The sequence below is a fragment of the Electrona antarctica genome (genome assembly GCF_951216825.1).
Source record: "Electrona antarctica genome assembly, chromosome: 3".
In the NCBI taxonomy this organism is placed as follows: Eukaryota; Metazoa; Chordata; class Actinopteri; order Myctophiformes; family Myctophidae; genus Electrona; species Electrona antarctica.
This window is the reverse complement of record NC_136808.1, coordinates 45,765,901-45,789,604: the sequence shown is the minus strand read 5'-3', so window position 1 is coordinate 45,789,604 and position 23,704 is coordinate 45,765,901. Positions and strand designations below refer to the sequence as shown.

The 23,704-nt window shown below is 46.0% G+C and overlaps 1 protein-coding gene across 1 annotated transcript in view; it reads left to right on the top strand.

Moving 5' to 3' along the window:
• LOC306919821 (protein diaphanous homolog 3-like) overlaps positions 1–23,704 on the top strand; it is a 297,099-nt gene that overhangs the window by 198,145 nt on the left and 75,250 nt on the right. The window lies entirely within an intron of this gene.

Sequence of the window (23,704 nt, the reverse complement as noted above, 5' to 3'; positions counted from 1 at the left end):
TGCTGTACTAGTCCACACACCTTTCAGTATTTCTGGGATATAATTGATATAGAATAGAGCACCGAAGTCTGACGTCAATATCGGGAGAGGGCGCAAATCCACAGGTTTGTGTACTTTTTATTTGCATTATAATCCCCGTAGGGGGATTTTAGATCGCCTCATATAAGAACTGTGTTCGAAAAATAAACATGTCACCCCGGCCGCTTCACTCATATGGACATTAAGAATCAACTGACTGAGAGAAAACGCTAATGTTACTGCTACTGAATTAGTTACATTTTCGCTAGAAACAGACTATCATATATGAGTGGCTGACTGTTGCAAACTATACAGAGACACCTCCCTGACAATAACGCAGAGACAGCTTGTTTATTTTTGGACCACAACGCTTATATGAAACGATTTTAAGATGAGCCCATGTTATTCTCCATAGAGAAATTACTTTCGCGAACTAGGGGAATCGAAGGGATGAGCGAGTTACGTCAGGACTTCGGTGCTCTATAAAAAACACATATTAAAAACAAAAGTGATAATAGTTGCAGTTTCAAGAATGTGAGTAATGTAGTAAGAAAAAGAGAGAAACAGACAAAAAGATTGGGTTGAAATCAGCACTGTAAAATGCAGGTACAGTATGAAGTGCATGTTTAAAAGTAGCAGTGGCACGGTGGCACAGTTGGTAGTGCTGTCGCCTCACAGCTAGAAGGTCCTGGGTTCGATTCCCGCTCGGGGCGCTGTGGGTGCTGGCGGCGTGTTTCCTCCTCCGCGTCATCAGTGCCCATACCCGAGGCGGGGTTGGCGAAAGGGCCTTTCTGTGCGGAGTTTGCATGTTCTCCCCGTGTCCCCTAGGGTAGGTACCCTCACAAAAACATGCAGTAATCTCTAAACAAACTGCCTCCCCCTGGCCAGCCGGGGCGCCTGATGGAGGGGAAAGGAACTGTTTGGAATAACGTGTTCCTTCCATGCGCTACGTCCAACCAGGGAAACTCCCCCCTGTCACGTGTAAAGGAGCAACTTGGACACTCAGGCAGGAAGGAAGCATGAGTTCAAGTCCGTTGCTCTCCCCATGTCCCTCATATATGGGGACTAGGTTGGCGGAGGGTGTGTAGAGAGCCCAGGATCACATTAGATAATTGGCACAGGGGTGAAAAAATGGGTTACAAAATCGAGGGATAATTTTTTTTTTAAATAAATAAAAGTAGCAGTGAAATGAGGCAGTTAAAATGGTAGATTTAATAACAGGTATGTACTGTACTAGGCATGTGGAAAATAATCGATACGTACCGGAAAATCGATACAGACGTGCACGATGCGAGTGCATCGGTTCATTCACTGTGTATCGGATACAATTGATGGGTGAAATCGCGATGCATCGTTCGTGGAGTACTTGCATCGGTAAAAACCATGGTTGCACCGTTTTTTTCATATTCCACCCTAGTCTGTGTTTCCGAGGCGCATTGAATGCACCATAAGCAGAATAAAAAGCCTCCTCTGTAGTCTGCAGCGGCGCACTGCGCGGCCAGAGTCACTGAACACACAAGCTGTACAGACAACAGACGAGCACCCGCGACTACAGAAGTACAGAAGTAGTTAAAATATGCAAGAGATTGTAGAGAATTAGTTTGATTAGCAGTGGCACGCTGAGCGATAATGATCCACAGCTGCGTGTTTCTTCTTCTCGCCGATTCTCTGACGCAATTAATTGCGATCATTTTGTAATTAAAGAAAGCTTCTGCACACATGAACAACGACAACGCTACAGGGTGTACTGCTAAAAAACAGTCGTTTTCAACTGTTTCACAACTTCTCACTGTCTCCTCTCTGCTGTTTCTCTGGGAGAGAAGCCTCATTTATACTCTTATACTCGGTGTAGCGTGCCTAATATAGCAGACCTACAAGCGTGTATGCGACGCATTGTGAGCTTGTAGTTCCATTGTGTCTTTAAAAGAAATTGGCTAATAATTGCATAATGCTGGATTATATCCATATTAAGACAGGCCATGGTCTTCAATGTTTTTCAGGTCAAGGACCCCTTAGCTGAGAGAGAGATCAAGCAGGGACCCCCGCTATAGTCTAATATATTATAGTAATAACGTTGCCTAGTATGTACACAGTGCATAGTTTAAAAGTATTAAAACAGTGCAAAGCTCAAAGTGTTATTGCAAGTGTACATGAAACGCAGTAGTCATTTTCATGCCATGTGGCCCACATTAGCTACCAAATGTACTTGTGCCCACCTTAAAATGAGTTTGTTTACGTATTGAGAGTGAGAAAGTGAGAGTGAGAAAAAACAGATTATTAGTATTTTAGACCGTCTCAGTCCAGTGTAGATCAAGATTCACGCCTAATGTACGTATTCTAGGTGGGGTCACAATACCAAGGTCCACATTGAATCTGTTTCTGTACAGAACCGCTGCAAACTGCACTTTTCTTGCCAGGCTTTAACAGACAGATAAATGCTATCATGACCTTACGACTAATGTCAGCTGAAATACAAATTGCTTTTGTGGCCAGAAACGGCAACTGAACCATTTTTCAAGCAATGTAGCAATTTAGCTTTTATTATTTATCATTATAAATATAAAGAATATAAAGAACTAGACCGATGCCCATTGGGTACCCTAGTACCTTTGGATAAGGTCAAGACAAGAGCAATGTACAATGGGCGTATCGGTTGGTTCGGTGGTTCTGAACAAGCGCCTATCCGACCGAATCGACACGGTGCACTGCACAAAGTCAAACGGTTCGCGATAGGTGAATTACAGACGTACAGACATTTTGTGCCCGGACTAGAACTTGTGTCCGGGAACGATTCAAGTTGGGGAACTGTGCAAATAGGGAATGCATATCCAACCCTGTTATGACCTTTTATACCTGTTGTCCCTTTTAACCGTGTCCATGTTGCTTTTGTGCCCATATTTGGAGATCTGTGATCAGATGTCTGTCTGTCTGTCTGCCTATCTCCCTTTGATGTCCATATAATGGAGATCTATATATCTGTCTTTCCTTGTCCCTTTTACAGATGTAGACGTTATCGGTATAGGGCCATATATGGGCATATCGGGGGGATCAGTTGCCATCCTTAGAGCCAGCTGCTACATGGGCTTAAAATAAACCACATCTCCCCACTGATATTCATATCCATGTATTCTGTGTCACATTTCACTGTGACACAAAATTACTTGAGCTAATGTGATTTTATTAGAAGCCACCGTGGATTTAATTGACAGAGATTGTTAAATGTGCTTGTGAAGAAGATAACTTGCATATTGAATCTTGACCTCATTGTGTGTGTGTGTGCGTGTGCGTGTGCGTGTGTGCGTGCGTGCGTGCAATTCCAGTTGATATTCCAGTTACGTATATATATTGTAAAGTGTGTCTGAATGTTGAAATATGTGTAGCTGTGGTCTCTTTAAACATGGTCCATGACTGTGGCTCTCATTGATAAGGTAACTAGACTCTGGCCCAGGCACATAGCTGCAGTATGGATGAGATAAGGTCTGTAGTGTGCCAGATCGTCGGTGCCCAGTGGCCCGATGTTTCTTTTGGAACACTGCAAATGCCAGGAGCTCTCTATCGACACACCAGCCTCCGACCAATTTCTGTGCAAAGCACAGCTTGGCAGTGCATTGGAGCTTGGCTGTACGTGACTGTCAACCCATCACCAGCATATAGCTAACCTGACAGTGCCAACCACTGAAGCACTCATGTATACCCAAGAGTATAACCCATTTAGACCTGATGTCGAAATTAAAAAATGTCTTCAAATCATGACAGTTTTCTGAAAACTATTTCATGTCAAGGACCCCTAGAATTATATGTATGTGGCCGCCGACCCCCATCTGAAAATATGTTGTTCCAGGAACCCCAAGAAGCAAAGATTTGAGCTAAAAACATTCGCTCTGAAAGAATATATATTCAAAGATTTGCACCACATTTTCATTCCATTTTTCAAAAATAGCAGATCTACAAGTTCATAGCGCGGCACTCGGTGCTGCGCTATGAGCTTGTAGATCTGCTATTTTTCAATAGCTAAAGTATAACATAATGCTTGAAACACCAAGAGGGGTTCCCGCCCAGAATGGGATAAGCAAAGATCCACCATGTCCCATCCAGGCCAAAGCACTGCTTTGGTGTAATACCCAACCAAAAACAACCTCTCTCTCGGCTTAAAAAATAAATTAAAATAAAGAAAAAAAATAATACAATTTACCAGGTACAATGCTCTACTTTTACATCCTACCACCTCTTATCTCATTATGTCCTAAATGTGACAATAATGATACATATTGATTTAGGACTACTTCATATAGGCTGATTCAGAAGCAGAGCTGCTGAAATGGATCAGGTCACCCCCCCAAAAATATGTTTTTCCTATCAATTACTCATCCCATTTTTGTCACATTCCTAAGCCAATAATTTGATGACCAGCAGTAGTGGTTCCCTATGGAGACACAAAGAGGCTAATTTTTTCCCTATTTGGAGACACGAGTCAAAGTCAAAGTCGTACGATTAGTCACACACGTTACCGCAGTGAAATTTGTTCTCCGCATTTGACCCATCTCTTGGAGCGGTGAGCCGCAGCGTGAGCCGCGCTCGGCGCACGCTGTCCAACCCATTGTCCGACCCCCAATCCAACCCATTGATGCCGAGTGCCAAGCAGGGAGGCATTGGGTCCCATTTTTACAGTCTTTGGTATGACCCGGCCGGGAATCGAACCCCCGACCTCCCAGTTTCAGGGCGGACACTCTAACCACAAGGCCACTGTCTGGTCTCCTCAAAGTATTGCCTTAGGAATATGATAAAACCAAAAACAAATATATCCATGAATTCAAGTCTCCGTGGGTTGAGTAATCACTATAATTTTGGGGGTGTACTATCGCTTTAACTCGTTAAACTTGTGCTATTAGATGGCAGGTAAGAATATTTAGGACGACCGTTGAGCCGATTCTACTCTATGGCTCCGAGACATGGACACTTTCAAAGAAACTAGAGAAACGGTTGGATGCAGGCACTTACACCCGCCTTCTATAATGAGAGCGCAAAATCTGTCTTGGAAGAGCCACCCATCGACTAATTTAATATACGGCAACCATCCCCGTGTTTCTTCACTAGTCCGATCCAGAAGAACACAGTTTGCCAGCCACTGCTACAGAGCTGACAATGAGGTTATATCTTCCCTTCTTCTCTGGAGTCCTGCCTCAAAGCAGAACAGAGGTAGAAAACCTGATCGTTCCCTGATGTCATCGCTAGGGACACATGCATCAGTAAGCAGGAACTGGGGATGGCAATGAAGGACCGGGAAGTCTGGCGTGGCATTGTGAAATCCATGATCTCGACCGCGGTCTAAAAAAATGATGATGAGATGGCAGGCATTTACTGTAGTGTAGTGTCAGTGGCGCTCTTATCATCATACATCATCACATTCCGTGCTCAGCCAATCAAATCATCACATTCCGTGGTACACACAAACACACAAAGCTGGCCATAGGAGGGGCTAGTGCCCCCTAGGAACGTGAATGGGTCGTGTTCTCATGTACAGTATGTGGTTCTGACAGGGTGCGTGCAGTGTCATTTTGTCTGAATGAACAAGCATGGGTAGGAGGCCGCTCAGACTCAAGGCCACTGTCTGTGCACACATGCTCATGCATGTGTTTGTGTTCGCTAACGTTTGATTATCTGTGTGCCATTATATCTAATGGCTAAATCACACCGAGTGACAGCTTGTTTTAGTTTCTCTCTGCATGAGTGTTTGGAGGCTTTTGGAAGTTTTCTTCCATCTCTGTTTCAGAGCTGTAGTTTGGTGAAGGACAGCCACATTATACAAAAGGGCATGTAGCTCGGAATCTAGTTAGATATTGTCACTCAAACTGTTGGGCAGAATCCTTGTATATCCCAAACTGCTGCTTTTCAGGAAATGGCCAAATTAACCTGTTTTCCTATGGACGTCACTCGCTCATCACCTGGTTCTGCCTGGTTCTCCATTTATCTATGGAGAATAACATCTTAATTATTGTTTTGCCATCTGCGCTTATAAACGTAGCTAGGCTATTGGGACCTATCTATGCCAGCTGCGCTTATAAGCGTAGACAACCGTTTAATCCATATATGAACTCGCCGTCCGTTTGTTTACCTTTTTTCTTTTTTTTTCAACAATGTATTTATTTAAGACAATTACTGATATAAAGAAAGCAAAACAACAATAACAAAAAAACAAAACAAAACAAAAAAAACAACAGCACTACTCCTCTTCAGCTCCATCCATTAAATGTGACAAATCATTGTTCTTTATGTATCTTATAAAACGGCCCCACACCTCCTGAAACATTTCTTGTTTGTCCTTAAGAATGTATGCAATCTTTTCCAAAGGTAAACATAGAGACTATTCCCTGAACCACTGTGTAATACTTGGTTTGTCTGGCCTCTCCCAGGTCAATGCTATCACTCTCTTAGCTTGTAAAATACATATATCTATAAGTTTGTTTACCTTTTAGCATTGCTTTTGCTCGTGTGGACCTCCTCCGACACCACCAGCGATGCGATTTTTAAATCCAGCTCCGTTGAGCCTCCATTATAACCCGATTTTCAAAGCGCCGTATCTCCAGAGGTTCGAGAGCTGTCCATGGTGCGCCGCCGCGCACCCGACGATCGTAACTCATTTGTGAGTTTGTATCGCATCGCTGAATAAATGTAGCTGGTTGTACTGCTAGCTAAAGGCTGTGGGCTAATGCCAGTGGTGTTGTTCCCCTTCCGGAGGCCCCCACCTTTCTGTTTAACCCGGAAGGACAACAAGCTCCGTATAGTAGGCCTGGACCAAAGAGTATAAAGAAGGATAGAGACTGAGCTCCCCCCCCCCGCTATTCATGTCAGTGGAAGTTGCTCAGTGGCGTTTTGAAGCACCCGGAAGAGCCTTCTACTTCCGCCTTTTTTCGATTTGGGCACCTACATTTGTTGCCCACAATGCGGAAGTGCAAACGCGCTCAATGTTAAAGCCCAGCTGCACGGGGCTTCCTCATCATACTTCCACGGGTCCACCTGCAGTCCCTCCTCTTACCACTAGGTCCCCAGTGCTTCAATGTTGGAGAGCCTCACTGGCCCCTTGGCCTGGACGGGCGGCATATCGGGCAGTAACAGCATGCTAACACTATGGGCAGCAATTATTTCAGCGCCATTGCCGTAGATGTAGTTCAATTGAAGCCTATTTTTTGATACGCTTACCGCCATTGCTGTTGATTAATGGCAATTGCACTTTTATAGTGCATTCGATCGATCGAGCCATAATGCTACTTACGATAGCCGGTTAGTTAGCTATGTTGTTAGCACAGCACTGGATCGTCCATCTTAGATCTGTTTCTTTCAATCGCCTGTATCTCCTATTCCTTGTCCCAGGTGGCATTTTGGTCAAAACAACGTTTCTTTGACGGCACAGAGCCGACGATGTGGAGCTCTCCAGTGCCCCGGTTTGGATTCATATTGTAAACAAGGCCTGTCCAGGCTCCATTCAGCTTCCTAGGTTAATACTACTTCCGGTAGACTGGAAATGTGGCTTTTCAAAATAAGAGCTTGACTGGAAAAAATGCTGGCGTGAATTAGATTCTAATTTTTCAATAAATGCTAGCGCTGTAAGTGTTAAGGCACACCAAATAGGGCCCATAAAGTCATATGTTAACTTTTTGGCAACACCTCTAGTACTGCAGCTCCTCAATATGGCTAAAAAAATAACTGCAAGAGGACATTTTGTAACCCAAACACACATTGTCCAAAACGGCCTAAAGAAATACATTTCCGGCCAACAGTTGAGCACGAGTGTCGTCGGGGGCAGACAACATTATATTTTAAAAAGCTTACATTACTGTAACCACTTTCAACCCTATAACCCCCCCTATTTGGTCTGGTAATGTGGTGCGTTCTGGGCTTGTATAATTGGCGAATTTTGCTACTTTTGTGCAACACTCAATGACCACCAAGTCAAACTGGATTATTGTATGAAATATGGAGAGATACAAGGTTTCTGCCCGTCAGCAACGATATGCTCAAATTAAGATAAAGCTGCACGGGAGCCCTCTAAAACCTCTGTCCCTGTAGGACACACACACGCACACGCATACACACACACATACCCACAGTCCGCACACACACACACACACACACACACACACACACACACACACACACACACACACACACACAGATAGATGAGATAAAATTAATGAGTGACTGATTTGGCACTTAGCCACCAAGCCTGGACATACAGTAAGTCACAGTTCCCTCTCTCTGGCGGTCTTTCTCTCCTTCTCCCCTTATCTCTCTCTCTCTTTCTTTATTTCATACTCTCTCTATCTCCCTGTCACTCTTTTTCTCCTAGTCGCTGTCAGTCACCCAACTTTTATGTTTTGCACGCACGCACACACACACACACACACACACACACACACACACACACACACACACACACACACACACACACACACACACACACACACACTGCCTATTTATTAACTAAAGAGCTTTCTCTTTGTTTGTCAGGCAGGATTGTCCTCAATGGAGATTTTCTCTGTAATCATCTGATTATCCATCAATTCCCTAAAAAGCCCCAGAGAGACTGCATATCCACATTATGCTGAAGGGCACGGCAATGAGAGATGGAGAAGGACGTGACGTGCGTGTGCGTGCGTGCGTGCGTGCGTGCGTGCGTGCGTGCGTGTGTGTGTGTGTGTGTGTGTGTGTGTGTGTGTCAATCAATCAATCAATCTTTATTTCAGACCCAGGAGGATCCATATCACAAACAATACAATATAACAGTAAATATAAAAATAAATAAAAAGGTACATATATGCACATATCCCACTGTTCAGTTTCTGACATACAGACATGTGCGCCAGTGGTTCCACAGTCTCTCTCTCTCTCTGTGTGTGTGTGTGTGTGTGTGTGTGTGTGTGTGTGTGTGTGTGTGTGTGTGTGTGTGTGTGTGTGTGTGTGTGTGTGTGTGTGTGTGTGTGTGTGTGTGTGTGTGTGTGTGTGTGTGTGTGTGCACACATTGTGTCATCAAATAAATGTATATATACAGTACTTTGCTGTATGTATGTATACATACGTGTGTGGGGGGGGGGGGTGATATCTATATATATTCATATTCTCACACACCAAACACAATGTACGGTATATTAGGAAAAAGACATTGCTTCAGTCCACTCACCATGGTTGTGAGATTCCTCTCAGGTTCATAGCAGTTTTTCAGCTCTTCCTGATCAGCAGCCTCACCTGCCAACCCGCTGCATGTTTCCCCTCCTCCTCCGTAACAGTGTCTGCCACACGGCGCCTTGTGGTAATCTGGGAGAGAGCGTGCATGCATTTGCATAGAGCCCTATGGAGAGATTGAAATTCAGATTGAATAGGTGTTTTTCTCTTCCTCTTCCTCCACCTCCTCCTCCTCCTCCTCCTGCACCAGCAGTGCCTGCCTTCTGTATGACAAATCTGTTGTATTAACTCCCAGGGTAGGCCGGGAGCACGAATGTTTGTGGAGCGACAAATTACACATCAGAGCTTTATTTAACCCATTCAGGCCTGACGTCGAAAAAAAAAAAAAAAAAAGGTTTCTAAATCATGACAATTTTCGGAAAGATTTGAGGCACATTTTAACGATTTTTCAAAAATAGCAGACCTACAAGTTCATAGCGCGCCACTCGGTGGCGCGCTATGAGCTTGTAGATCTGCTATTTTTCAATAGCTAAATTATAACAATGTCTAAAACACCAAAAGGGGTTCCCACCCCAAAATGGGTTAATGGTTAATGTGGTTAAACGCTAACGTGACATGGATGCGTTCCAGGTCTCAATGGATTAACATTCCCTACATGGCTACAAGCGATGAACTATTAAGACGTCAAATAGAGGAACAGCCCGAGACGCACCCTGCATGCAAAGATGTGAACACCGTGCAGAGGAGAGAGAGAGACAGTAAAGCATGTGCAAAAACCAATGAGGGGGAAGAAAATGGAGCAAAATGCTGGATTGTTTCTGGTGCTTTGCATTCGTACTAAAGCTCAGCTCCTCTTCCAGGATGTCGCCACCTGGCCTGTATGCAGGTGCAGTTCTCTCAGTGGCTTTATTCATGATGTGCTGAATGACTGCTTAGAAATGACCGCTAAATTGAAAGAGGTCATGTATTCTACCGTTTCCCCTGTGCATGTCAACGCGGCTCAGCCAAGGTGACAGACTTGTGCCTCTTTTATCCCTGGCACCTCGTTTTCGCCGTCCTCAGCATTTCAATCTCAAAGCCGTGTTGACCCTGCTTTGTTTTTACTCTGCTGAGGGAGGCCGGGCCCATTTCCAGCAGGCGGAGGTAGCGCCGGGTCAGTGACTTGATGATAAGCGTTCACCCCATTGAGTGAAGTATCTGGCGGCATTAGCACTGGTCTAAATACATGGTTAGTCACCTGATAGCAGTGATAGGCAGACATTCTGCTTGCCTCGACAATGGAAAACGTCACTCCTAGCCTCTTCTGATTAAGTAGACGGCGATTGAGGTTTCACTGGGAGACAGCAGGAGAAGTGCAGGCTGAGGTGGCTGTCCTTGCACGTCCCTTTAGTTTCTACACTCCTTGTGTTGCTTCACATTGAGTGCCAGATGTCTTGTGCATGCTGCCAGTAGGCCAAGTATATTCTTTTATATATTAAATTTTTTGAGGGGCGCTAGCCCCTCCTATGCCCAGCTGTGTGTTTGTGTGTACCCCATAGCGATGATTTGATTGGCTGAGCACCACATAGCGATGATTTGATTGGCTGAACAAAGTACGTATTGAGGATAAAAAGTGAGTACAGAAAATCGAGGACGAAAAACCGAGGACGCAAATTGTGACCGAAGCCAGTGATTTCAGACACAAGTAGGCCATGGTCATTTTTCAGTTTTTTACATGTGATGAAACTAGGCCTACAGAATGTAAGCTTTCATATGATGTATTGTTCATTGAAATTGGAACATATTTGAAGAAGATACTTACATGACTCTTTTAAACTTGTTAAACAAACAAAAAACAAAGTACAGAAAATGCCATGATGACAAGATTTCAAAGTCTTAGCACCTCTGAGCTGAGAGGAATGGGTGTGACAATAGCTACTTGTCTCCACCCCTAATCACCCCTAATCACCACTACTCCCCCACCCCTACTCCCCCACCCCTAACCACTCCCCCGACCAGTGAGAAATGGTGGGAAAAGTACTCACTTAACACGGAGCCCGCCAGAACTGTAGTAACCGTAGGATTAACTTAACCGTCTAGCCCGCCAGAACCGTAGCCTACGTTTCCAGGGTTTATATTCTTTAATCCATGTTTTGATCGGATCGAATCGCGGCCATTTTGAAGATAGGCACGCATCCACTTGCACTCTGTGCTGCTTTCAATGGCCTGTATCTCCAAATCGGCGCAATGAATGTCGTTTCTGGTGAAAACAAGGTTATTCGACGGCCGACAGCAGGCGCTGTGATACTCGCGGTCGGGTTTTTTCCAGCCCCGCCCGAGAGAACAGCACCACACAGCATGTTGTCATTGTAACATCCGGTTACAGATATTTGGCTCTTCAAAATAAGGGTTGTGTGCGATAAAACCATGGCAATGCACGATAGATAGATTAATTAATCCTGCGGTCAAACCCATTTAGACCTGACATCGAAATAAAAAAGAAAGTCTTCTGAAAGAATATATATTCAAAGATTTGTGCCGCATTTTCACAATTTTTCAAAAATAGCAAACCTGCAAGCTCGTAGCGCTATGAGCTTGTAGATCTGCTATTTCTCAATAGCTAAAGTATAACATAATGCTTAGTTAAAACACCAAAAGGGGTTCCCGCCCAAAATGGGTTAAGTAAAAGTATCAATACTGCAATATAGAAATATAGAACTGAAGTGGTTAGTCGTTGGTGCATGTTTTGTAATTGTACGGATATAACTAAACTTTGCTGTTTCATAGCTTTGCTTAATTACTGATTCAGACCCTCCGCAAAGGGGTTATAACAAACAGGTCTGGTAACTGTGATTTAACACACACCACTTGTAACATTTATATTACTCAAACATACATAGCCTCGACGTTGCAATAATGCCCGTAAACAATCACTTGATTTTGGCCATTTTATTACTATTATCTCATAACACACTCACACACGTACAAACATACTTCTACTAAACTTGTGTACAGTATAAAGCCTTATTTGCCTTGTCTGGCCCGTGTTAGATCTAATAGCATTGATGATCATTACAACAAAGGAATCTGAGACTGTGGCGTTTAGGTAATAACTGCAAACACAAAGAGAAACACAAGATACATACTATTAATTCACAGATATAGCGACTGCATAGATGCATCATTTATGACTGAATTTAGAGCATTTAACGAACATATAACACATTAAAAGGACTTACTTAAACGCGTCATCCCGTTTGCTACATTGTTTCTGTAAGAATGAACGAACACATCGTGCCCTGGTATAGCTCGCCCCTTCCTCTGTCACCCGACACTTCCTATCCCCATACCATGTAGTAAGACCTCGCATTCCTGGTATATAGTATTGGTAACACATTTGGTAACACATTTACCCCCCAATTAGCTGTATTAATATCTACATCCCTGAGACATACTGTAATTGGTTGATAAGAGGATCTCTGTTCTTATATAACACAGAGTATTTACTGTATAGGCAGTGAACTTCATAATAGCACCAACATTCTATACATAAATGACACAACATGAAGTTACAAATATAAGCTGGGCCGGCACTTAATATTATAATGATCCCACTCACGGAATAAACTCGACACCTCCCACTTTTAGGCTACGGTTTGAAATAAACCCAGTAGGCTAAATAGATTCCCCACAATCATTTGCAAACAAAAACATTCAAACAAAAATAAAAAATAAGTATATCAATCATGCTTCTAATCGATGAACGCCTCCGGATGGCACTCACCAGCTGAATTTATGAAATAATAAACCTAGTTTACTTTCATGCACTGAATTAATTTTGATCTCAATCTGACTGTAGGAGGTAGGCACCACCGCTTTGCTCCTTACTGAGTGACAAGTATGCCCCATCACCCAGCTGCCTCAAGTAAACACCCACTGACTAGTCTTACTCGCGCAGCATGCATATGGAAGAGTTCGTTAGGGTATTTCTCAAGAGGACTTTCTAGTCTAATTTACTGATCTTCAACCGGGATTAGGACAACCAGCCGCCGCACATCACGATGGAGGATGACGGATGGCCATGCCACCACGTCTTTCACCACCTGCGACCAACTGATGGGCAGACTTGGACATGTCCGCACCTTTACGTCCCTGACGACACCCTGGTTATCTGGATTCACCTCCACGACACGACCCATCCGGAATCGACCTCGTAGAGCATTCTGGTCCGCGACCCACACCAGGTCGCCGACGGCCACATTCCGTGCTGGAACGTGCCATTTCTCTCGGATGAAGAGATGAGGGCCCGCCAACTGGCTCCACCGCTTCCAGAACTTGTCCACCTCGCACTGGACCGCCCGAAGACGACTGTACGGGTAGCTAGGGAAGTCAAAGCCCAGGATGTCTCCCCTGGGCCCTGCCCGCCCCAACAGCAGAGAGTTGGGAGTGATGATGTCCACGGAATCCTCGTCGACCTGAGTTCTGGCTCCGATGGGTCTTTCGTTGGCCAGGTTAGCAGCAAGGTAGAGTAGAGTCTGGAACTCCAACGCCGACAGATCATCGGTGTCGCCGACGCTGCTCAACGCCCTTTTCAGAACATGGACGGCAGCTTCGGCCGCCCCGTTCCGATGCGGTGAGTCCGCTGGGCTAAACTCCCATGCCCAGTCGGTCCCTGCAACTGCTGCTCTTTGCTGGATCTGCTCCTTGTCAATGTCCCCTAGGAACTTGTATAGATCCTCCAATGCTGGTCTCGCGCCAACAAAGTTCGTACCCTGATCAGACCACAACTTTTTTGGATGGCCTCTCAGAGCAGTGAATCGCTGGTAGGTCTGCAGAAAGCCTTCTGTAGACAAGTCCTCAACTAGGTCTGCATGGACAGCCCGTGAGGCCATGCAACTGAAGACCACGCCCCAGACTTTTCTCTTAATGCGTCGCTTCACAGTGCCCCTGACAGTGTAAGGACTGAACAAGTCCAGCGTTGTGTACTCGAACGGAGCTGCTGGACTTGTGCGCACTGTAGGAAGATTAGCCATCACTTGACTGGATAGCTTAGCCCCCCGTTTGCGACAAAACAGGCAAGAGTCGATCACCTTACGTGCGACCCTTGGCCCCTGAACCACCCAGGCTTTCTTCCTGACTCGCAGGAGTGTCCCAGCCACGCCCTCGTGGTTTGCACGATGGGCCTCCTCACACAGTAGTGTGCTGAGTCGTGCCTCGTAAGGAATGATGGGCACGCCCTGGCTTTCTTGGTCAACGGTCTGAACCCGGCCTCGGCATAGCAAGAGACCTGTCTTGTCGTTCTTACTAACTACAAGACGGTTTAGTGTCGTTGTCGGGAAAGAAATTCCCTCTTGGGCGGCAAGGCACAGCTCCTTAAATGCTGTGTCCCGCTCTCCGACAGAGAGCACCGCCCCCCACTGTACACGACTGCCGGACTTGAATAAGCCTCCGTGGCCGTGCAACACTCTGCGGACGTAGCCAACTGCCCCGCAGAGTTTTGACAGTGTGCTGCATCTAGCCAAGTCCATTTGGTTCACAAGGCCTGACCCCCACAGCTGTTCAGTTTCGTCATTAGATGCTGCCACAGAACCCCCATCACTGACTGGTGAAGGACCCCTGCTGACCGCTGGAGACCCCCCATTGTCTGGTGAAGATCTGCCACTGACTGGTGAGGACCCGCCACTGTCTGGCAGTGGCGCGGACCCCTGGTTCTTAGTTTGGGATCTAGTAACAGCAGCAGAGAATGCTTTCATTTTGAACACTTTTCTCTGCAATGTACTCACGATTTCCCGCGACGAAGCAGCCACCTCAGCAGCAGACTTCATAGGCCATTGGTCGACTGGTCTGGCTAGGAACTCTGGTCCCTTTTGCCACAGGGAATCACTGTCTAATTGCTCAGGAGAACCCCCCCTCGTGACTAGATCAGCTACATTTTCCACCCCGGGAACCCACCACCAGTCAGTCACAGGCCCCGCCTTCTGGATTTCCCCAACCCTATTAGCGAAGAACGTTTGGAACCCATAACTGTCCCTTTGAATGGCACCCAGCACTGTCTGGCTGTCGACAAAGTGATACCACTTCTCGATTGTCAGCCTGCTATGCTTCAGCACGTACCCTTTCAGTCGTGCGGCAAAGACAGCACCGCAGATTTCAGCTTTCACTGCATCACCCTTTTGGTCTAGAGGAGCCAACTTGGCTTTTGACTCCACCAGACGAGTCTCCACCCCGCTAGCAGTTTCCCACCGCAGGTAGAGCACCGCTCCGTAGGACTCTGAGCTCCCGTCGGAGAAGGTGATGCCCCAGGGCTCCCCCACCCATCCGGGCGGAGTGATACACCTGGGGAACGTGATCGCACTCAGCTTTGCGTATTCCTCAAAAAGTTCAACCGCTTTCACGCGGAGATCACTAGACAACGGTTGATCCCAAGTGTCTTTGGTCAATGACCCCGCCTCTTGGAACGCCCTCCTGACTAGAATAACGCCTTTCTGTTTCAGAGGCGTCACAAGGCCAATGGGATCATACAGCCCCGCTACTTGACTCAGCAACATACGCCGAGTCAGAGGATCTGGCGTCTTCTCCGCCACCTCCTCCAAAGCAAGGTTTTCCTCGCTCCGCACTTTCTTTTTTCTGGCGGAAAAGTTTATGGCAACCATGATGAAGAGGCTGTCCTCCTTCACATGGTAACCAACCCCCAGAGCCTTATTGTCCTCCTCTCTCATCTGATTCGGAAACAACATAGTCTCTGGTTTCATTTCTCCATCTCCTTCCCTCCCACTTTGGCCTGACCGTACCCAGGGCTTTAGGTGAAACCCCCCGGTAGCCAGAATGGTTTTAACCCCCGCCAGTACCTTCTCCAGCCTCTGGGGGCAGTTGTGAGATAGAAAAATGTCGTCTACGTAAGCGTTCTCCACGATTACGTCCCTCTCGTCAACCATGTGGGTGAACTGAGGTAGATACGCCGTCTCGCGCATCGCTATTTGAGCTATGCTACCCGCTGGACGGTCTCCCATATTGACCCGTACAACTGCATAGTCTTCAATCTTGCTGTCAACTGAGTCTCTCCATAGGAACCGGTGCAAATGTACCTCCCGCTCTTCTAGCCAAACGGAGTGGTACATTTTGCTTACGTCGCCAATGGCGGCGTATTCCCCTTCCCTGAAACGCAGCAACACTGCTCGGATCGGGTTCAAAACATCGGGCCCCTTTAGCAGGATACTGTTCAAACTCACGCCCCGGAATTCTTGACTACTGTCCCAGACTATCCTAACTGGCGTGGAAACTGAGTGTGGGTTTGGTGCCATAAGATGGTTGATCCACCAAACAGCCCCGTCCCACATGTCCATGGCAGCTTTAGACAGCTTGACAGCAGCACCTCTTTTGAGCATCTCATGCACCTGGCTAGCATAGGCCTGGTACCACACGGGATCTCGCCTGAGACGTTTCTCAGACTTTAAGAACGTGGCCTCAACCGCCGCCCTATTATTTGGTAAAGTAGACGGGTCCTCTTTCCAAGGATAGCTCGCGTCCCAATGCGACTCATCGCTGTGAGCGTCGCTTGTCTTAAAAGTCAGGCCCCTCTTGACAATCTCCATTTCTCTCTCGTCAGCGAGAGACATCTCTTTTCCACCAGGGGCGCATTTTCCACAACGACAACCCCCACACAGGGGATCGCATGCCGCCCCAATACTGTCCCAACGCCACCAAGACAGTGCCGCGCTGGTGTCAGTATGTCAAGTAGCAGCCTTAATTTCAACGGCTCCACCTCTCATTGAAAGAGCAAAATGGGTTGACGCCCACTGTCCTGTGATCATTTCACTGGCGTCGAATAGAGACGGATGACATCCGCTAACCGTCTTACCCAAAATCCCCGACCAAAGTACCAAATCTCCACATCTAGCCAACCGCTGTGGGGCTAAACGACCCTCACGCGCACTGATAAGTATTTCCACTTCCAGTGGACGTCGCAACTCCTCCGGATCGGTGCCCGGAAAAAGATCTGCAATGCGCCTAGGATTAACTGGACAATTGATCTTTGCAATCTCATCCAGACCATAACAAGTCATGTCATGATCCAGTGGAGAAGAGCCCTTCTCCCCCATTGTCTTCAACTTAATGGAGTATTTTTTCGTCTTGAATGTCTTTTTCATCCCCCCAACGCCCTGCACGCTCAGAGTGACAGGTCTTCCTTTCAGCCCGAGCCTGTCTGCAGCTTTGTGGGTGATATAATTCGTATCAGAGGCGAGGTCTATTAAAGCCCCCAACCAATCACCACTTTTCGTGGTTACTTCCAGCGTCATCATCAGAGCAGGCAACTCGCCGCCCTCAGTGCAGCCTGTCGTGGCTGTATTGTTTGTGTAAGCTTTGCGCACTATAGCTAGTTGCTTTGGCGTCAACTCGGCCTCAGCAAGCTTAAGTTCAATTTCATGTGTAGGCCCACGTGAGTCCCTCCCCACGCTACTAGCCCCCCCTCTCGCGCTGTCACTATTATTATTATTAGTGCTATCCCCGTTACGTGGACGCGCTTTGGGGCACAACTTGAAATTATGAGGAGGCGACGAGCCGTCCCTTTTGCACTCACTTAACCTACACAGGAAATTGTCATTGCGCACTCTGCATTGGCCGTCATGTAGATATAAACACTTAAAGCATGCTTTATGTTTCTTCGCATACGCTCGCCGGCCTTCGACGTTAGCTTTCATGAATATTTTACAACGGAACAATGCCCCTGAGTGATCGCTCTCTCCGCAGATTACGCACGAACCCCGCGCCTCCTCGCCGCTAAACGTAGCCCTTGTCGACGCACGCTTCTCGCGCGCCCCGTTCCCCGGCTTGTCATTCTGTCGGTCATTATTACGGCTACGTGGGCTCGGATCACTTCGTTTGGTCCCTATGCCTTTTGCATTTAATTGTTCTTGTTCAACGAGCACCTTTGTATGCTCGCGTAAGAAGGCAATGAAATGCGGGAACCTGTTTTGGCTATCAATATTATTATTTGGATTACAACGCATCACAAGCCACCGTTCTTGCATTTCTGGCGGCAATTTAGCCTCCAAATTGTGAATGACGAGCTGATTTTGAATGACGTCGCCAGCATTAAGATCCGCTAGATCTAGAACCGATTGCTCTATTAATCTAACAAGATTTAATGTCTCCTTTGGCTGGCCACTGCTTACAGCGGGCACACTTTCCAACTTCATTATAATCTCCTTGACAATCTGTCCTACGTTTCCATAGTGGAGTTCTAATTTCTGGTAGACCTCATCTGAAGTCTGGCAATAATCAAGCCTTAATTCATCATTTATCCTTTTATCAATAGAATCAATCAGTAGCTGGTAACGCATGTCATCACCCCATCCAGGATTGTCAAAGAGTGCATAAATCCTATGCCACTGTCTCTTCCATCTGAAGTATGACATGCGTTCCCCACTGAATTGGGGTAATTTCATAGGCTGAGCAGCCAGCTTGCTACCGGCTGACTTCTTTCCTCCATTGTCAACGGCGAGAGGTACACTTTCTTGTTTAATTTCCTCTTTCATTTCTATTATTATTTCGCCTTTGTGCTTTAAATCCTGGAGGTTGGCACTTTTACGTGCTTTCAAGGCATACACCTCAGCTAATACCTTGGCCAAATTCCCGTCAGAAATGCAACCTTCCCAAGAGTTTAGTAACGTCTGCATGTCTGTTAATGATCGATCAATTACACCCTCTAGCCCGTAAATAAGACTTAGGTTAATATCCTGTTCTTCGTAACGGTCAGGACGCGCTCTGTCTGCCGCCTCTGCCACCCACTTGAGGGCGCGCTGCACAGACTCATCTATGAACCGCTTCCATAAGTTTTCCTGCAATTCTGTCCGAGCCAAAAGATAGGACATCTTTGCGGCATCGAGTCTCGTACTAACAACAGCTATGTCCATAGCGTTTTCATCAGCCTCTACCATTGCACTTGTATAATCCGTGCTACAAGTTAGAAGCTCATCAAAACCTATATCCATGTCTTTCAGTAAAGCCTTAAGTTCACTTTCGGACTTATGGGCAGCCGTACTTTTGGCTTTGGTCGTTAACCTTGTTAACGCGCCTTGGCTCAACGCGCGCGCTTTCTTTAACGCAGCTAAGGCTGCCATGGTTACACGAAATGGCTACTCGCTCGCCCCCCCCACCAACCTTGTCTCTCAAGATGGCCGGTCCGGCGTTCCTCCCTGGCGGCCAGTCGTGCTGTGAAACATACACAATGCGGTAGCCCCAATTCCTATGCTATTAGCGTTAGCATTGGCTAGGCTAGCCCCAACAACATCCAACTGGAGTTACCCTCCTTTAGCTTAGCATTAGCGTCAGTCAGCCAGTTCCTCCTTTAGCTTAGCATTAGCGTCAGTCAGCCAAAGTTAGCCACCGTTAGCCTAATGCTAGTTGGTTGCTAGGCACAATGCAATGTCAATGGGAAGGTGGCTAGCTCCTTGCTTGTTTACAATTTAGCTTGGTCTGGTATACCCCCCAAAGTCAATGCACAGTTCCTTTCTGCAACACACAATTCCAGCGATATTCCCCCCAATGCACAAGCACTCATGTGGGCACTGAAACTCTTTATTTAGGTCGGCAAAACCGGATGCTTCCTAGCACCCAGGGCACAACCTCCTTAGCAGCAGGATCACGCTACTAGCATCCTTTCCCGAGTCAACTCAGGTCACCTCAATACGGCACGGATGATTCCCGCAGATATCAGCTACCTCCGGCAGCCTACGGGTTTCGGTCGCTGGTCCTTGGACACGGCGATCGATGACGGGTCAGCGATGCTCCGCAAACGCTGGATGGCCGTCCCTTCGTTGTCTTGCTTCTCAGCTAGCGTCACGCTAACAGCAGACAACCACCATTGATCACGTAGTAGCTAAGCTAACAGCTAAGCTAACACGGGCCGATGGCTTTCATTAGCATGTGGGTCACACAATGCTCGTATTACTTTAGCAATAGCTACGGTGACTTAAGTACCGTTGCTTCAGTAATACGTCGATGGATTACACCGCAATGAATTATTACTCACCGGTGATTACACACGGTTAATTATTACTGGTGGGTTACACCGCAATTAATTATTACTGGTGAGTTACACCGCAATTAATTATTACTGGTGGGTTACACCGCAATTAATTATTACTGTACGGATATAACTAAACTTTGCTGTTTCATAGCTTTGCTTAATTACTGATTCAGACCCTCCGCAAAGGGGTTATAACAAACAGGTCTGGTAACTGTGATTTAACACACACCACTTGTAACATTTATATTACTCAAACATACATAGCCTCGACGTTGCAATAATGCCCGTAAACAATCACTTGATTTTGGCCATTTTATTACTATTATCTCATAACACACTCACACACGTACAAACATACTTCTACTAAACTTGTGTACAGTATAAAGCCTTATTTGCCTTGTCTGGCCCGTGTTAGATCTAATAGCATTGATGATCATTACAACAAAGGAATCTGAGACTGTGGCGTTTAGGTAATAACTGCAAACACAAAGAGAAACACAAGATACATACTATTAATTCACAGATATAGCGACTGCATAGATGCATCATTTATGACTGAATTTAGAGCATTTAACGAACATATAACACATTAAAAGGACTTACTTAAACGCGTCATCCCGTTTGCTACATTGTTTCTGTAAGAATGAACGAACACATCGTGCCCTGGTATAGCTCGCCCCTTCCTCTGTCACCCGACACTTCCTATCCCCATACCATGTAGTAAGACCTCGCATTCCTGGTATATAGTATTGGTAACACATTTGGTAACACATTTACCCCCCAATTAGCTGTATTAATATCTACATCCCTGAGACATACTGTAATTGGTTGATAAGAGGATCTCTGTTCTTATATAACACAGAGTATTTACTGTATAGGCAGTGAACTTCATAATAGCACCAACATTCTATACATAAATGACACAACATGAAGTTACAAATATAAGCTGGGCCGGCACTTAATATTATAATGATCCCACTCACGGAATAAACTCGACAGTAATAATAATCCAAATCTGATGATTGGCCGGAATTAGATGATGTACGATGATAAGAGCGCCCCTCACTTCACCCGGGTGTGATTTTTATTGAGTATATATATATAGGACAAACACTGCAGACACTATACTGTCTTATGGCGACGTATAAAGCAGGCCTTTTGTTCAGCTGCTGTTTTGGTTCACTGTGCTGAAACTTGGAACGTGGAGTTGACAGTAGACTGGCATGCGGGAGGATGTGAACATGAGGCGGATACTGATGCCTTATTATTCCCTAAATAGACATCACAGAGGCCTGGGTTAGTTCAGCAGCTTGTCTTCATGTTTTGAAAGTGTCTATGCACACGTGAACCTAGCTCTGTGTGTGTGTGTGTGTGTGTGTGTGTGTGTGTGTGTGTGTGTGTGTGTGTGTGTGTGTGTGTGTGTGTGTGTGTGTGTGTGTGTGTGTGTGTGTGTGTGTGTGTGTGTGTGTGTGTGTGTGTGTGTGTGTGTGCACGCGCCTGAGTGTGTGTGTGTGCACGTGCCTGCGTGTGTGTGCGCGTGCGTACGTGCGTGCACGCGCGCGCGTGTTTGTGAGAGAGAAAAAGTGAGAGTGTTACACTTGTAATGAGAGCTCTGGTCCCAGGTGCGGCAGCATAGAAGAGAGGCAAACTCATTGTGCACATCAAAGCGTCATTCAGTATAGTTCCAGCTTCAAAGCTGGATTTACTCCTTTCTCCTCGTCGTCATCTGCACCCCCCCTCGCCCCTCCCCCCCCCCCCCCCCCCCTCGTCCCTTCCTTCCTTCTTTCTCATGTGTTCTCTCTTCCACCTCGTCCTCAACGCCAACATTGATGAGTTTAAGGACTTCACAGCGCGTTTCACAGCTATTACTTTTAATAACATCCCTGCTTTAGTTTGTGCACTGCCATCAATGTGATCTCTGTAAGTTTATGGCAGTGGTTGGTTGTTAGCGGATATAAATATGTCATGGTGTGTGTGCGTGTGCATGTGCCTGCGTGTGCGCGCGTGTGGGGGGGAGGGGGGGGGGTCTGCACGACTATCTAACGTAAGTTCTATGTGGTTTTGATTGATGTGTAAATTGTTGACTGGTCTGCGCTCCCATATAATCTTGAGTTGGGAGATCTTAGTGAGTTTTAGCTGTTGTTTTTTTCCTCCTTTCACCCCCTGAGGCTCAGTGAGTGTTTTATGTTCTCATGGGTTGGAGTCAAACGGAGTTCTACACACACAGACAGACACACACTGCAGGTTGCAAGAGATTGATCTGCCTTGTTGTGTGTGTGTGTCATTTTGTGTGCGCATGTGTTGTGGGGGAGCGTAACGCTTGCCGCCGCCGCACTGTGATGAATTGCCACAGCGGTGGAGACATATTTGGACGTCGAGGCGCGTTGGTTTTTCCTCAGAAATGTTTGCTGCCTGCCTGCTCTGCGTAATGATGAAGAACTAGTTCTGTTTCAAATGGAGGAGAGAAGAACAACTCCTGCAAATGAAAAAGCCCACATACACACAGTGAAACTTCTCAGTGTTAATTCATCCATTCATCCACCACTTCTACGCTGGCGGCCCTAGTTTGGGCATGATGGCATTATAGGGAAAAAAGCACATTTTCAACACTGTGGCACGTGAAAAGCATTTGGAATTTTCTCTTTTTGTTTTTTTGAAAACAGGGCTTAAAGGCGTAGTGAAATGAAAAATATGTTTTTCACACTTTTAGACCATCATATGAGCATACCTAACAATGGATGCCAAAAAAAATGGGTACATTTTCATTTTTGTGTATTTTTATATCAAAAGTCCATAAAATCGAAATTGAATTACTTTCTGAAAACGAAAACGTACTACGTAATGACGCGTCAAGGCCCACATCGATAAAAAGCCAATAAAAATGAAGCTCACACGTTTAATTCCCCATATATGTGCATCCGTCCAACACTGTCCAACACAGCTGCTACTGATTACAGAAATCCTCCGTTTTTATTCCCATTTAAGATAACATCCAGGCAGTGTATTACTCGGTTTCAACTTAATCATCACGCTAAAATATGTATCTGAAATTGGATTATAGGGTAGAAATAAGCCACATAACAGTAAACTGGTACAGCTGGCCGACTATCTGACTTGTAAACAAACACACACCATGCGTCCTGCGTATAGCATAGCTACCGTCCCATCACCTGAAGGGATGCGACGCTCTGATTGGTTCAGAAACTTCAGAGAGGTGTTTCACGCTGAAACCGTCTGAAACTTCGAAATAAAATGCCCACCATTTCCGTTCCGGTATGCAGTGCACATGCACGAAACAGCAATGAGTACACGGTAGAAGGATCAATAAAAAAGACCTAAAGACGCCTATACACGTCCTTAGCACCCGTGGTTTGGATTCTAAAGACGTGTATACACGTCCAAGGCATAATTAGTGTTAACTGGTTAAATGAACACTGAGAATTTGACTGTGTACATTGTGCAATTGGCGGGGTGGGCTGCCGAGCTGTCTGGCAATGAAGT